This window comes from Falco punctatus (genome assembly GCF_963210335.1).
Source record: "Falco punctatus genome assembly, chromosome: 5".
NCBI classification, from domain to species: domain Eukaryota; kingdom Metazoa; phylum Chordata; class Aves; order Falconiformes; family Falconidae; genus Falco; species Falco punctatus.
This window is the reverse complement of record NC_137584.1, coordinates 82,414,838-82,426,961: the sequence shown is the minus strand read 5'-3', so window position 1 is coordinate 82,426,961 and position 12,124 is coordinate 82,414,838. Positions and strand designations below refer to the sequence as shown.

The 12,124-nt window shown below is 50.5% G+C and overlaps 1 long non-coding RNA gene across 1 annotated transcript in view; it reads right to left on the bottom strand.

Moving 5' to 3' along the window:
- LOC308064438 overlaps window positions 1–11,281 on the bottom strand; it is a 67,986-nt gene extending 56,705 nt beyond the window's left edge. Inside the window, exons 1-2 of the long non-coding RNA XR_013928380.1 lie at window positions 8,982–11,281; window positions 1,799–8,702 (exon numbers count right to left, since the gene is read on the bottom strand). This is a non-coding gene — a long non-coding RNA (uncharacterized lncRNA). The remainder of the gene's footprint in view (window positions 1–1,798; window positions 8,703–8,981) is intronic.
- Window positions 11,282–12,124: the final 843 nt, after the last annotated feature.

Below are 12,124 nucleotides of genomic sequence, written 5' to 3'. Positions count from 1 at the left end.
CAGCAGACTGGAGCATGCTCAGGCTTTGCAGCCCTCTTCAATAGCAATACCAGAGCCTTTTTTTTGGTCTTGCAAAAACCCCTTCTGAGGGCTTCCACACAAAGATGCTGCTCAAGCTGAGTGCTTCAAGAAGACTGGAAAATTCAGCCGGCCTTTCCCTTTATGTTAATGGCCCTGGCCCAAGTGGTGACAGGGCACAAAAGGCCATGCTGACTTTATGCATTGTTAGGAGATACTTTCCCCTGCATATTTGAATCTGTTTACTTAATCTTCCAGGCCTTTACCCATGAATATTAAATTCCTTGATCACTATGCATTAGGAATCATCTTTGCACCATCTGTTTGTATTTGTCATCTAACCCTTGTAAATAATAAAATGTACTTTGTTCTCAAGTTCATGGATCCTAGCAGGAGAGCAATTGCCGTAGAGGAAAAGTACTGTGTGAAGCTATTGGCAGCGGCAGGATCTGCCTGAGCTCCCCACCTTGCCACTACGCAGGAATTAAAGGAAAGCCAGAACCTGCCCCAAAGAGCGATGCTTGGCCTCCGTGGCTTCCTTGAAGAGGTGATGGAGGGCTCTACACCTCTAAAAATTATGTGGGCACCCTCACCTAAGCTACTAAGGGAAAGCAATGGCAGAAGAGAAGGCAGGCTGCATGCTAGGGGAGCAGCCTTTCTGCACCCCAGGCATGCCAATGGGAGCCAGGTGCTCTGCTCAGGCAAAAATATCACCGGCCTGGGCTGGAACAGCTGCAGCTGTTTGCTGGGGTGGGCTGGGCAGCTGTCCTGGGCAACTCGCTCAGAGGTCGTGGCAGGAAAGAAACAACTGAGGAAAAAATGGGTATACACAAAGATACACAAAGTTGTTCTCACACCTGGGGGTGCCATTAAAGAAGTGAAATAGTCACCCATCAGCTGAGAGGTAAAGTTCAGGGATGGCTAGGCAACTATGAAGGAAAACATTGATAAAGTGCGGTTGTTACAGTATAAAATTAATCCTTAGAGGAAGCTCTGCCTGAAAATTTTATTAGATCATGCAACGAGGATGGCCCTGCTGCATATTACCGAGGTTCAATTTCAACTTTATCAATGCAGATAAATGTGTGCTTTCCCTAGGAGAGCAGTCCCGTGAGTAAGAAGAAACACGCTCCATGGCTGAAAACCTTTGTGGACAAGAAAAGCTGTTTGGCAAGCAGCCCTCAGGGGCACGGTACCTTGCCGGAGCCAGTCAGAGACATAACTTGTGGCAGACTCATGATGATTTACATCACCTAAGGATTTGCCTCTCGGTGCTCTTATAAATTAACACTCATGCCAGGCAACTATCAATAAGCACTCAAACCATCGCCATCTAGTTAAAAACCTAATGGAGTTGGTTAAAGAAGGGAGCGTTGAGGAGATTAAATGGAATCATATTATTTCTATCCAATGTGCTGGTAGCAACAAATTTAGGCAAGCAAATGGTTGCCAAATATTTGTTTAACTGGAAGAGTTATCTGGGCTTGGACAAGATACCACTTGCCACTCTGCTCGCCTTGCAAACATCCCACACTAGGAGGTTACCTATTAAGTGATAGACAATATATCTTGTTAATTGTTAGAGTCTGATGACCTTGGACTTTGCCCAGGTATTTAATAACACCATCTGCTGTCTAGGTCTGCAATACTATTATTTTTACATGAGGATTACTCTTCCTGCTTCACAAACAAGGCTGTAATAACAGTGCTAAAGGAAAACAGAGCAGCATGGTATTTAAACCCGACTGTCCAAGTAAAACATACAGGAGGTGCAGCTCACCCAAAAAATCCCAGACGCATTGTCTTGAATCTGGAAATCCCAATGTGCTGAAGGCTGAGGGGCCGTGATCCAGCCTTGCGGACTGCACTCGGGAAGAACTCCTGTCTCACCAGCTGGGAGTGACATCCACCCTTGTGCAGCTGCCAGCCGCTTCGCTCTTTTGGTCACTGTTGCTGTTTCCCTCCCCAAAACAACAGCAATGGTCCAAAGGCCACCATTTCGGAATCACTGCGCCTTCAGTTCTTCTCTCATTGATAATGCGCTTGTTAAGCACGTGCCTTCAGCACCAAATACTCACTTTTATCTGGGTTTATATCTGTACCTATAAAGGGTCCAATCCTGTTCTTGCTGACAGTGATGTGATCATTTGCTTTGGCTTCTTAAGGAATTTAGGGCATGGAAGAAAACAGTGAAGTTCTCTGTGCAGCTGGTGTCTTCTGATCAGTGTTTCCACCGCCTTGTAAAGCCCAAGGTTTCATGTAAAGCCATTCTCGGTGCACCGGGAACCTGAGCCCACTGGACTCAGTGACAAAAGTCCCAACAACTGAGATGAGTCAGTTTTTCACTCCGGAATGATGCAATTTTTGTGTAAACAGTCTTTTCTTCCAATAAAGAGAAGCTGAAACCTGGTAGCTGGTGAGCTGCCAGATGATGGAGGAAGCATTAGAGGTGTGAACACCAAAGCGCTCCAAGAAACAAGGCAAAGAGAAAGAGCCCAGACCGTACTTTAAATTAAAAAGTGCATGTTTGGCACTGGGGATTTTTAAAATGTTTTTATTTAATCGTACTGCTTATTGGTGCATGTTGCTCTAGTGTGCGTATGAAGGATACAATGACCGTGAATCCCCCATACCCTCCAGCTTAATTCCTGTATCAGACCGAAGAGGAGGAGTGCTTTACTTGGCACTCTGTTGCAAGAGAGAGGTCAAATATGAAATCAAACATATGAATGCAATTAGGAGGGTATGTAAAATATGGGAGCTGGATGTCTTAACAGTGTCCGAAGCAGGCATGTCTTGACATGCTGTTGGTTAAAGAGGATTTTAAGTATTCCAGTCTGTCAGACGGTGTATCTGGTTACATCTGAAAAGCATTTCTTAGTCTTTTCCTCATATGATTTTTCTCATATTCCAGGTGTAGAAGTCTGATTCTCTGAAAGCCTAGTGTGCAGAAACATTCGCTCCTTTTTGAAGTACATGAAACAATATCTTTTTGTAACTGATGCTAGTTTTGGAAGAAGATGTGAAAAAGTCCAGATTCTTCCCACACTTGCCTTGTACCCATTCTGAGGCGAAGATGCTTTTATGGATATTTATATATGCTATCTGGAGATGCACGTAGCAGGTTGTGATGCTTTTTTTACTGTTTGTAAACAAAGAAACTGGTATTTTCATAGCGTATACAGTTGAGTGGGGGTTCTTTCTGTTGTTTCGCAACAGAATGGCTAAAATATGTGGCAAAAGTATTTACAAAAACCTATCTCTGCCCTTTGCCTACAATTTGCATTTTCTTTTAAACCTTTCCAAGTGAAGCAGTAAGCAAAACCCCCAGCAACTAGAAGCATGTGCAAGGATGCAGAAAGCTTTAGAATGCATTTCCACACCCTGCTGACCTATTCATCAAAAAGTCTGCCAAAACACGTTAACTCTCAGTATAAAACAAAATTCAGAAGAAAGAACCTCACTTGCATTAATCTACTTCGTCCCAGGCTGTGTGCCACTGCAGGCTGTCCCAGCAGAAGAGGAGCTGAGCCCATTATGTGACTTTCCTGTCATCCCCAGTTTTCCCAGCTCCTCGGTGGACAGGGGCACCAGCAGGAGCAAGCCAGTGGTGGATCAGGTGGATCAGCTAAGCCAAGCAGAGATGACGGTCCTCTGGTCGAAGGGATGGTGACCTGTTAGCTTGCACACCTGACCTCAATCATGTTAACCGGTGCTGCGCATCACCACCTTGGGCCAAATGCCACCCTGGGGCAAATTCAGTGACTTAGCAGAGTTGCGTGGGAACAGCGCCCACTGTGTTCTGAGGTTGGGGGTGGTAAGAGATACCAGGTTTAGATATGCCCGTCTCCTCCTTTTCCCAGATCTCTCTCTGTCTGAAACACCATCCTGGTTCAGGAACACCATGCAAACTCAGGCTGAGGTTCCCACAATCCTAGAGAGCATTTGTGAAGCCATAAATTTGACAGTGATGGCTTCAAATGAAACATAGTCCTCCAAACTGAAGTAAACATGGGAGTGTCTTCCTCACCTGACATCTGCATGCCATGTGCAAATTTTCCACATTTTAATACATACTCCCATTTTATATTCTGTGGGCACACACATAAATTTACACACACAGAGCATGTTTAGGCCCAATAAGAACAAAAAAAGAAAAAATCATGCTGGTAGTCGAATGTTTTTATAGCAGTACTAAGCCATCAGGACATCCCTCTGCAGCAAGAGAAGGAGCCCTGTGCAGGGGTTTCCCCACATTATCTTTACTGGCGATGGAGGCAGGGTTGCCACCCTGCTCTGCAGGAGATAGAGCCCATCTCTAAAGCTCCTCAAGCCCTAGTAGGAAATCAGACCCACCTCCAGAGCAGCCTCACATCCCTAGGAAGCCCTGCTGGCCCACAGGGCACTCCCTCCTCGCCATCATGCCCTCTGGCAGCTCGCGGAGGGGTGGCATAGCCTGAAGCAAGCGACAGTGTGGGGGTGGGTGCCACACGAGGGTCTGCTATAGCAGCTGCAAACTGATGCTGCTGCTGAGGTCCCTCCCCACATGCTCATCCCGACCTGCTCCCTGTTGCCCCAGGAGCACCGTCGGAGCAGCGGAATGGGGTCACTGGGGCAGGTTTAGCTGCGCTGTGGCTGCTGAGTTTGCTCCAGCAGCTGCACTGGTGGGATGTGGAGGGCAGCGCTGGGCAGGCAGGGTGGGGGGACCACTTCTGCTGGTGGCAGCGGCAGTTCAATGCACCCGCCAAGGCGGAGCTGCAGGTGTCCTGCACACTCTCCTTTGCTAGTTCACCCATGTCCAAGGCCATCTGGATCAAAGACAGGATGAGATGGTGCCCACGAGACCAGGGCCAAGCCTGTCTCTTCAGCGTGGTGCTCTAGGGCAGCGATTTGGCCTACTATTATGTAAGATTTAACAAAAGCTATATAACAAATCTATTTTCTGCAAGAATGTTAATTGAAGGCTGAGTCAGGCTGCAGCTAGTGCAGAGATGTTTTTGAGAGGCTCGTACCCTTTTTCATTTGGTCTGTATTTTTTCCACTTAATTACAATGTGTGTGGAACAGCAGTTAGCAATAATAGTAACTGGCAGAGGGAAAATGGATGATGAAGGTGATCATCCTCTTGCCTCTGGATCAGCCATTGAAACCCATCCCAGATCTGCAATATCCAGCAGTTATTCACCTCTGAGGCTGTGCAGGGTGTATGGGAAGTGGAGCAGAGGACCTTCATCTGACTCCTGGGCCACGTCTCCACTGCAGCCAGGGAGACAGCCGGAGGGGCCCCGGTCAGCAGGAGGTAACTAGTCCTTGCTGAAGTCTGTGCTGGTGTGGTTTTTCCCTGTCATTGCTCTTGCTGGGGGGGTAAAGGAGGTGTCTGCCCATGTCTCAGCAAGCTGCCGTGGGGTGCCATGGGGACACAAAATGATAGCGGTGTCCTCCATGCCGCCTGCCATTGGCATAGCCTCTAAAAGACCATGGAACAAAGAGGCAGCTGCTTGGTGCTCCTGATCATGATGGACTGCCTGTTGAAACTGTGGTGAGACGTGCTGGGGAGAGGGCTGCTGAGGGATGCCTGTCTGGCACCTTCCAAGAGCACGTGCGAGACCCCTGAGTCAGCAGCAAGTGGCAGCTGTGCAAGCAGCCTCTGCAGCCGCCCCGGCGAGCTCACCGGCACAGCCATTCCTCAAGCATGACGCAGGGACCTCGACAGGTCCTATTAGAAAGATGACTGGTCCTCAGTCCCTCACCCAGTCCCATTTGGGAGACTAAGTGATATGCAGGTCCCAGCCTTTGGCAAGTTCTTTTAATGACTGAAATTCGGAGGAGGAGATTGAGCTTAATTGCCAGTTCCAGCTCAGGTCTACCAGTTAGTAATGTTGCTGGTGTTCTTTTTATCAAACACGAACTCAACTGCACTTCCTAGCAGACACCTCTTTCTGGAGCTCAGTGTGAGCAGGAGGGATGTAGGTGCCTGGAAAAGGGGTGTGCGTGATTTTTTTGCCTGAACGTACAAGAGGACAGGATGCGGCAATGCAGTACGCTCTGCTGTTTAAGTTTATAAATGCATCATCAATACCTAAACTTGTAAGTATTGCTCCTCAGCATTGCTACACAGTAGTATATTATGCATATGACAGAATGCACAAGAAGGTAAAAATACCCTCTTTTATTTGTTTTCACTTAGCCTATTAGACAGTGAGCAAAAAGGTAAGGCTAGGGACTGAAGCACAAAAAAGAGCACTTCACCCCTGCTCCGACTGAGGGGCTCCCTGCAGAGGAGGGGTACTGCCTGGGCATCGGGAGGAGAGAAAGGGAGGGGAATGAGAGGCAATGCCAAACAGGGCAGAAACAAATTTAATTTGCTTTTTGTGTTTTCTCAGATTTGGGCACACTTGTGTTTGCTCTCGTTACATTGCAAAATGGAAATAATACAGCTGCAATGACTAGCAGGAACATAGGCACCCCAACCACATCTCAGCATGCCTAGAACAAACAGGCTGCAGCCTAACGCACTAGTTGGCAGCCTTTGCGTGTCAATGCCCAAAATTCCTCCTTGAAGGAAGACTGGTCTGCTCAAGAAACTGTCCTGTAGCAGCTGCACATCGTTCCACACGTTGCAGTGTTTCCCCTAAACAGCATCCCCCCTGAGGTGGGGAGAGGAAGGGCACCAGCGTGGTGCATCTTGCTACCCAGCTAGGCGAGGTAGCTATAAAACCCTAGCAACTGCTATTTTACTGGAGAGGGAATCTATCTCCCTTTTCTTCTCCTCCTTCTAGTCTTTGAACCAGCCAACCTACACTGAGGCCAAACCCATCAGCAGCTGCCCCCCCCCTTCCCGAGCCCCCAGCCCCTCCAGGCACCCATGCCCCATGGGGAGGACGAGGCAACTGCCGGGTGAGCGGAAAAGTGGGATTGCAAAACCACCAGCACTGGCAGGAAACCTTGCGATCAGCAGTGGCAAAGCCTCCCTTCAGCGGGGCTGCTTCCCCCGCCGGCAGTGGTCCTGTCCTGTCCCAAACTGTGGGGCCGGCAGCCGCTGTGGCGGGGAGGCTTTTAGGGACGGCCAGCTCTTCTGGGGGGCCCAGGAGGCGGCTGGCCAGCTGGAGCTGTCAGCGAGCACCGATTTGCTGCTTCGGGGGGACATTTTGGTCATGCAGGAACTCCCACGCTGGAAACAGCTTTAATTACTCTGGCCCAGGCTTTGAGAAGGTCTGGACCTCAGTTTCAACTTCTATTTCATGCAAGGACCTCTCTGCCAACTCCCCCAAAGAGGGAAAAAGCATTTCCCAGCCCAACCAAGCAACCCCTTGGCATGCCCTCCCAGGGGCTCCTCTTGCTTTGCTCAGGCTCACCAGCCCTTCAGTGCGCACGGAGAGGGAAGCTCTGCCCCTCCTTTGCAGCTCGTCACCGCTTTGGATGCTGCATCGACATGGGCTCAGGAGGATGAAGCACAGGCAAGGAATACAACTATCCGGGGGCTTAAACAGAAGGATTTTTAAAGCCCTACGTAATTTCTTCAACAGACGATCTGTTTCTGCTCTTATTTTGTAAGGTTTCCTGTGAAGCTCTCTCCCCCGTCCAATTTTCGGAGGGTACTTGGAAGCCTGTCGACTCCCACAGGGAAGGCAGGGAGCAGGGCCGGCACGGTGTCGCTGAGGGGTCACGGCTTCCCAGGCTTCCTGTTTATTTTAGGAAGGGGTCACCCAGCCGGCTGCTCTGCCTGAGCCCCAGGAAGCCCCCGGCCACCGCATTCCTGCCCCCCCTTGCCCGTGGCCGCAGACAATTGCTGACTGTGGCTCGCAATGCAGAGCGCCAGGGCAGGGTGTAAATGGGATAACCCGACATGCCTATTTACCCAGCCTGGGGATAAGGGGCGGAAGCTTTTCCACATCAATTGCCCTTTTTTCTGGCATCTGGAAGTATCTCTCTGAAGTTTTTATTTCTCTTTGGAGGGTAGTAACCTCTGGATTTCTCAAGTATTTCCATGATCTTTTCCTCACTGCTTTTCTTCTACTGTTACTTGAAAAGAGAGTGTAAAGTCAAATGCTCGGTTACAAACAGAATTGTTTCCTTTTTTAAAGAAAGTGTGCAATTTTTTATCCGCACTGCCTAGGGCAGAGCCCACCAGTGGAGCAGAAGCCGTAGCACCCAGGCTCTTGCTTGCACTACGACCCCCTGGTAACTAGCCCTGCCCAGTCTTTTCTAGAGCACAAACTCAGAGCAGAATAGCAGCACACGTATAGCACATCTGTACTTTGGGAGATACCCATGAACTAATAGTACACCAGTGCCCTGCTGCTGCTTCCTTTTCTAGGCAGGCTCTGTTTAGGTGCTCACAGCTCTTCAAGAGTTAAAACCAAACAGTGGGGTTCAACACAGCTGTCTTCAAGGAGTTAATACAAGCCCCCCCCTGCACTGCACAAGGCAGACACTGAGTAGCTGCTGAGTCCCTCAATCCTCTGGCACGTCCTGCCTCGGAGTGAGCTAGCGTGATGACCTCCCTCCGGCCTCAGTGGAGTATTTTTCTGCCAGTGCCTCTGTCAGCTCCTGCCACCAGCAGCCAGCTCCAGCCCGCAGGGCAGGGCAGCCGTCAGCGTGCTGCTGACGCGCGGGGCTCAGGGAAGCCAGTTCTCGGCCTGTAAGCACGTAAGCGCACGTGGCTTTACATTCATTGTGATGCTCCTGTGAATAAAGTTATAAGTGGTTGTAAACATCTGCAGGATCAGTGGCTTACCATCAGCCTGTCCAAAACCTATTTATGACAACAGGCTGTGCCCGATGATACTCTCATCAGTATTTTTTTTCCCGATGGCACTAAATAAAACACTGTTGAATGCGGATTTTTCTTTTTCTCTAAGATTTTTCTCTTTCCAGTGTGCTGTGAGGCTGGCTTTGGGACCAGCATCAACGTGAAAGCAGGACCTGAACCGCTGTTTGAATTGTACATCTCAAAACCCATACCTAAAATGTGGGCAGGAGGGATTCCGTTCCAGGACGATGGATCATTTTAAATGACCGATGATGGCAGTATCTCCTTGACTCTCTCCTGTCTCTCAAACCGCACCCTCCACAGCCTTCCCAGGGAGAACGCTTGTAGAGCACGCCTCACCTTAGGTATCTGAGATGAGATATATGGAAGAAATTTTTTACAATGTGTGGACCAGGTTGCCCAGAGAGGTGATAGATGCCCCATCCCTGAAACATTGAAGGCCAGGTTGGACAGGGCTCTGAGCAACCTGATCCAGCTGAAGATGCCCCTGCTCATTGTAGGGGGTTGGACTAGATGAGACCTTTAAAGGTCCCTCCCAACCCAAACTATTCTATGATTCTACAACAAAATTTTTCAGTGTTTCTAAAGTGGCTACCAGTAGCTCACTCTTGCAAGCAAACATGAGCAGCTGTCTGCAAGTAAAATCCGGCAGCTGCTCCAGGGGCTTTTGAACTGTTGGCAAAAATCACATAATCCTCACCTAGGCAAGAAGCCCACTGAAACCCGGGTTCATTCAGCCCTCTGGAAAATCCTCTGGAGCAACCCACAATCTCCAGTAGGAATGAAAACAGCAGGGATTCCATAAAATCAGGAGGTGCCTCAGAGTGGAGGCAAGGCCCCTCTGTTCCTACCTGAACTCTCCTCTCACCAGAGACTCTACAAACATTATAAAAAATACCTGATGACCGAGCTCCCAGCCATGCACTGGCAGAGGCTGTATCCGCTGTCAGGTTTCTGCAGGTTAAGCTGGCAGGTCTTGCTTTCAGCCTTGATGGCACTGCTTCAGTGGGCTCCCTGGCCACAGATCACCTGCATCTGACCAAATCCCAAACTTCAAGGACTATTCCCAGCCTCTCCCCTCTCAGTTCTGGGAGAGCAGCCTCCATAATTCATTACAGATCAAAGAAGGAGAGGTAGGAGCACCCTCCAGCATGATCACCCTTCTCATCTTAGCTCTGGTAATTTTGCCACGACACTGCAGGACTTCTGCCCCAAGAGAAAGATGCAAATAAGACCCGTGGAAGAAGGGGTACGTATTAGTAGGAGAAGGATGTGGGGCAACCCTCGACTGAGAGGGAAAGTGGAACGCTGAGGGCACAGGGGAGCAGGTGAGGAGCACCGATTTGGACACAAAAGGAAGGGCAGGCCCCACGAAGGATGGGTACATGGGTGAAGTGCAGGCTGGGGGCACAGCTCTGGGACAAGGGGCTGCCTGCGAGCACTGCCACCAGTGCGGAGGAAAGGTGAGAAGGGAAACAGGACCCTCAGAGAGGGAAGAGCAGAGAAACACAGCAAGATCTCAGTGTTGTTCACTGAAAAAATCTAAAAACCACGGGGGTGAGAAGGGGCTCGCCATGGCATTGATGGGTGGTGGACAGAGTTCATCCTTAAGAGCTGCCCCGCTCCAGCCTCTCCTCTCTCTTTCTTCCCTCAGCTGTGACATCGGGCACAAGCAGGACAAGCTGAAGGCCTCCCACACCGTGCGGGGCCCCCATCCATGCCACCATGGTGCCCCTCGGCCAGGCACTGCCCCAGACACACACAGCCCTCGGTTGTCCTCCAGCACTCGCTGCTCCTATCTATGGCGCTGGCGTGTCATAGCAAGGGGTGTTTCGCAGAGATCGGGCACCAAGGCATGGTTTCTGTTTCCAAAAAAAAAAAAAAAAAATGGAACAAGAAACAAACGCGTTATCTGTTCAATTCCTGTGCAGTTAGTGCTGTAACAGTCAGCAGCTTTGAGGACTTTTTTTTGTGTGATTTGATACATAAACCACATTTCCTATGTAGCACTGCCACTATTTTTTTATCAGCTTTTTGACATTGAGCTTGGTAACGTAGGGTTGGGGGTTTTTTGCCTTTTAAACCAGAATGAATTCAAAGGCAGAAAAAGTGGCAAAACCAGAATACCACTCATCTCGACTTTTCCAAGCAGCTAGTTTTCATTAGAAATAAAGGGAAATAAATACAGATCACATTTTCTGTCCTGCAGTTAAAAGCCCGCCACAGCTGAAAGCTTTGCTTTCTTCTTCCCCTGCAGCCTCCCTCAGCTAGCACTCCAGCTCTGCTCATGAGCTGAAATGTGCAAACACAGTTTCTTGGCTTTCCACCAGCGTATATAAATATATGTAATTTTTTCCTTCGGAGAACCTGGAGGCTAAAGCAAGAGGGCAAAGGAGTACGTGACTAAAACATCCAAACTTCCTCTTTCATAAGCCATCACATGATGAAGTGCAATTACAATTCCTGCCTTGTCCGTGCCAATTGCAGGCGCATTGCCGGCTTCTTCCCCCCCCCACTGTGTGTGTGTGTGTGGGGGGTGGGGGGGGGTGGGGGGGGGGGGTGTGTGGGGGTGTGTGGGGGTGTGTGGGTGTGTGTGTGTGGGGGTGTGTGTGGGGGTGTGTGTGGGGGTGTGTGGGTGTGTGTGTGTGTGTGTGTGTGGGTGTGTGTGTGGTGTGTGTGTGTGGGGGTGTGTGTGGTGGGGGTGTGTGTGGTGTGTGGGTGTGGGGGTGTGGGGGTGTGTGTGTGCGTGTGTGTGTGTGTGTGTGGGGGGGGGGGGGTAAGCAGCAACCGCTGCAGCCGGCTTGGCGAGGCTCCAGCTTCGGGCTGGAGAAAGAGGGCAGTGGGTGGAAGACGAAAACAAAGATCTGTTTACTTGGCATGCATGGATAAAGCGTCTTTCCAGCCGGGGAGGGGAGGAGGGAAGAGAAACAGCTTTAAAGGACTTTGATGCAATGTGAAAGGAGGACTGCTGGGGAAAAGCGAGCCCGTGTTAACCCTTGGCTCGCCAGGGGCACGTCGGGGCCGCGCCGCTGCCGGGCTCTCCGCTTCGCCGCCCGCCCCGCCGCCCCGCACGGACCTGCCAGGGCTCCGAGGGCAGCAGCCGCGGCCGCCGCCCCGACGTGCGAGGCCGGGCCGGCTTTTTGTTTTACTTGTTGGTAGCCCGGCGCCTCCAGGACGCCCAGCCGGGCGTACAGTTGCAAAGTCACCCAACCTGGCACGGGGGCCAGCGCTGGGAGCCAGCGCCAAGACGGGAGGAGGGCCGAGCAGGGCGAGGCAAGCCCCCTTCCACCGCCCCCCCCCCCCGGCGCACAGCTCCAGCTCCGGCCCCGACGGG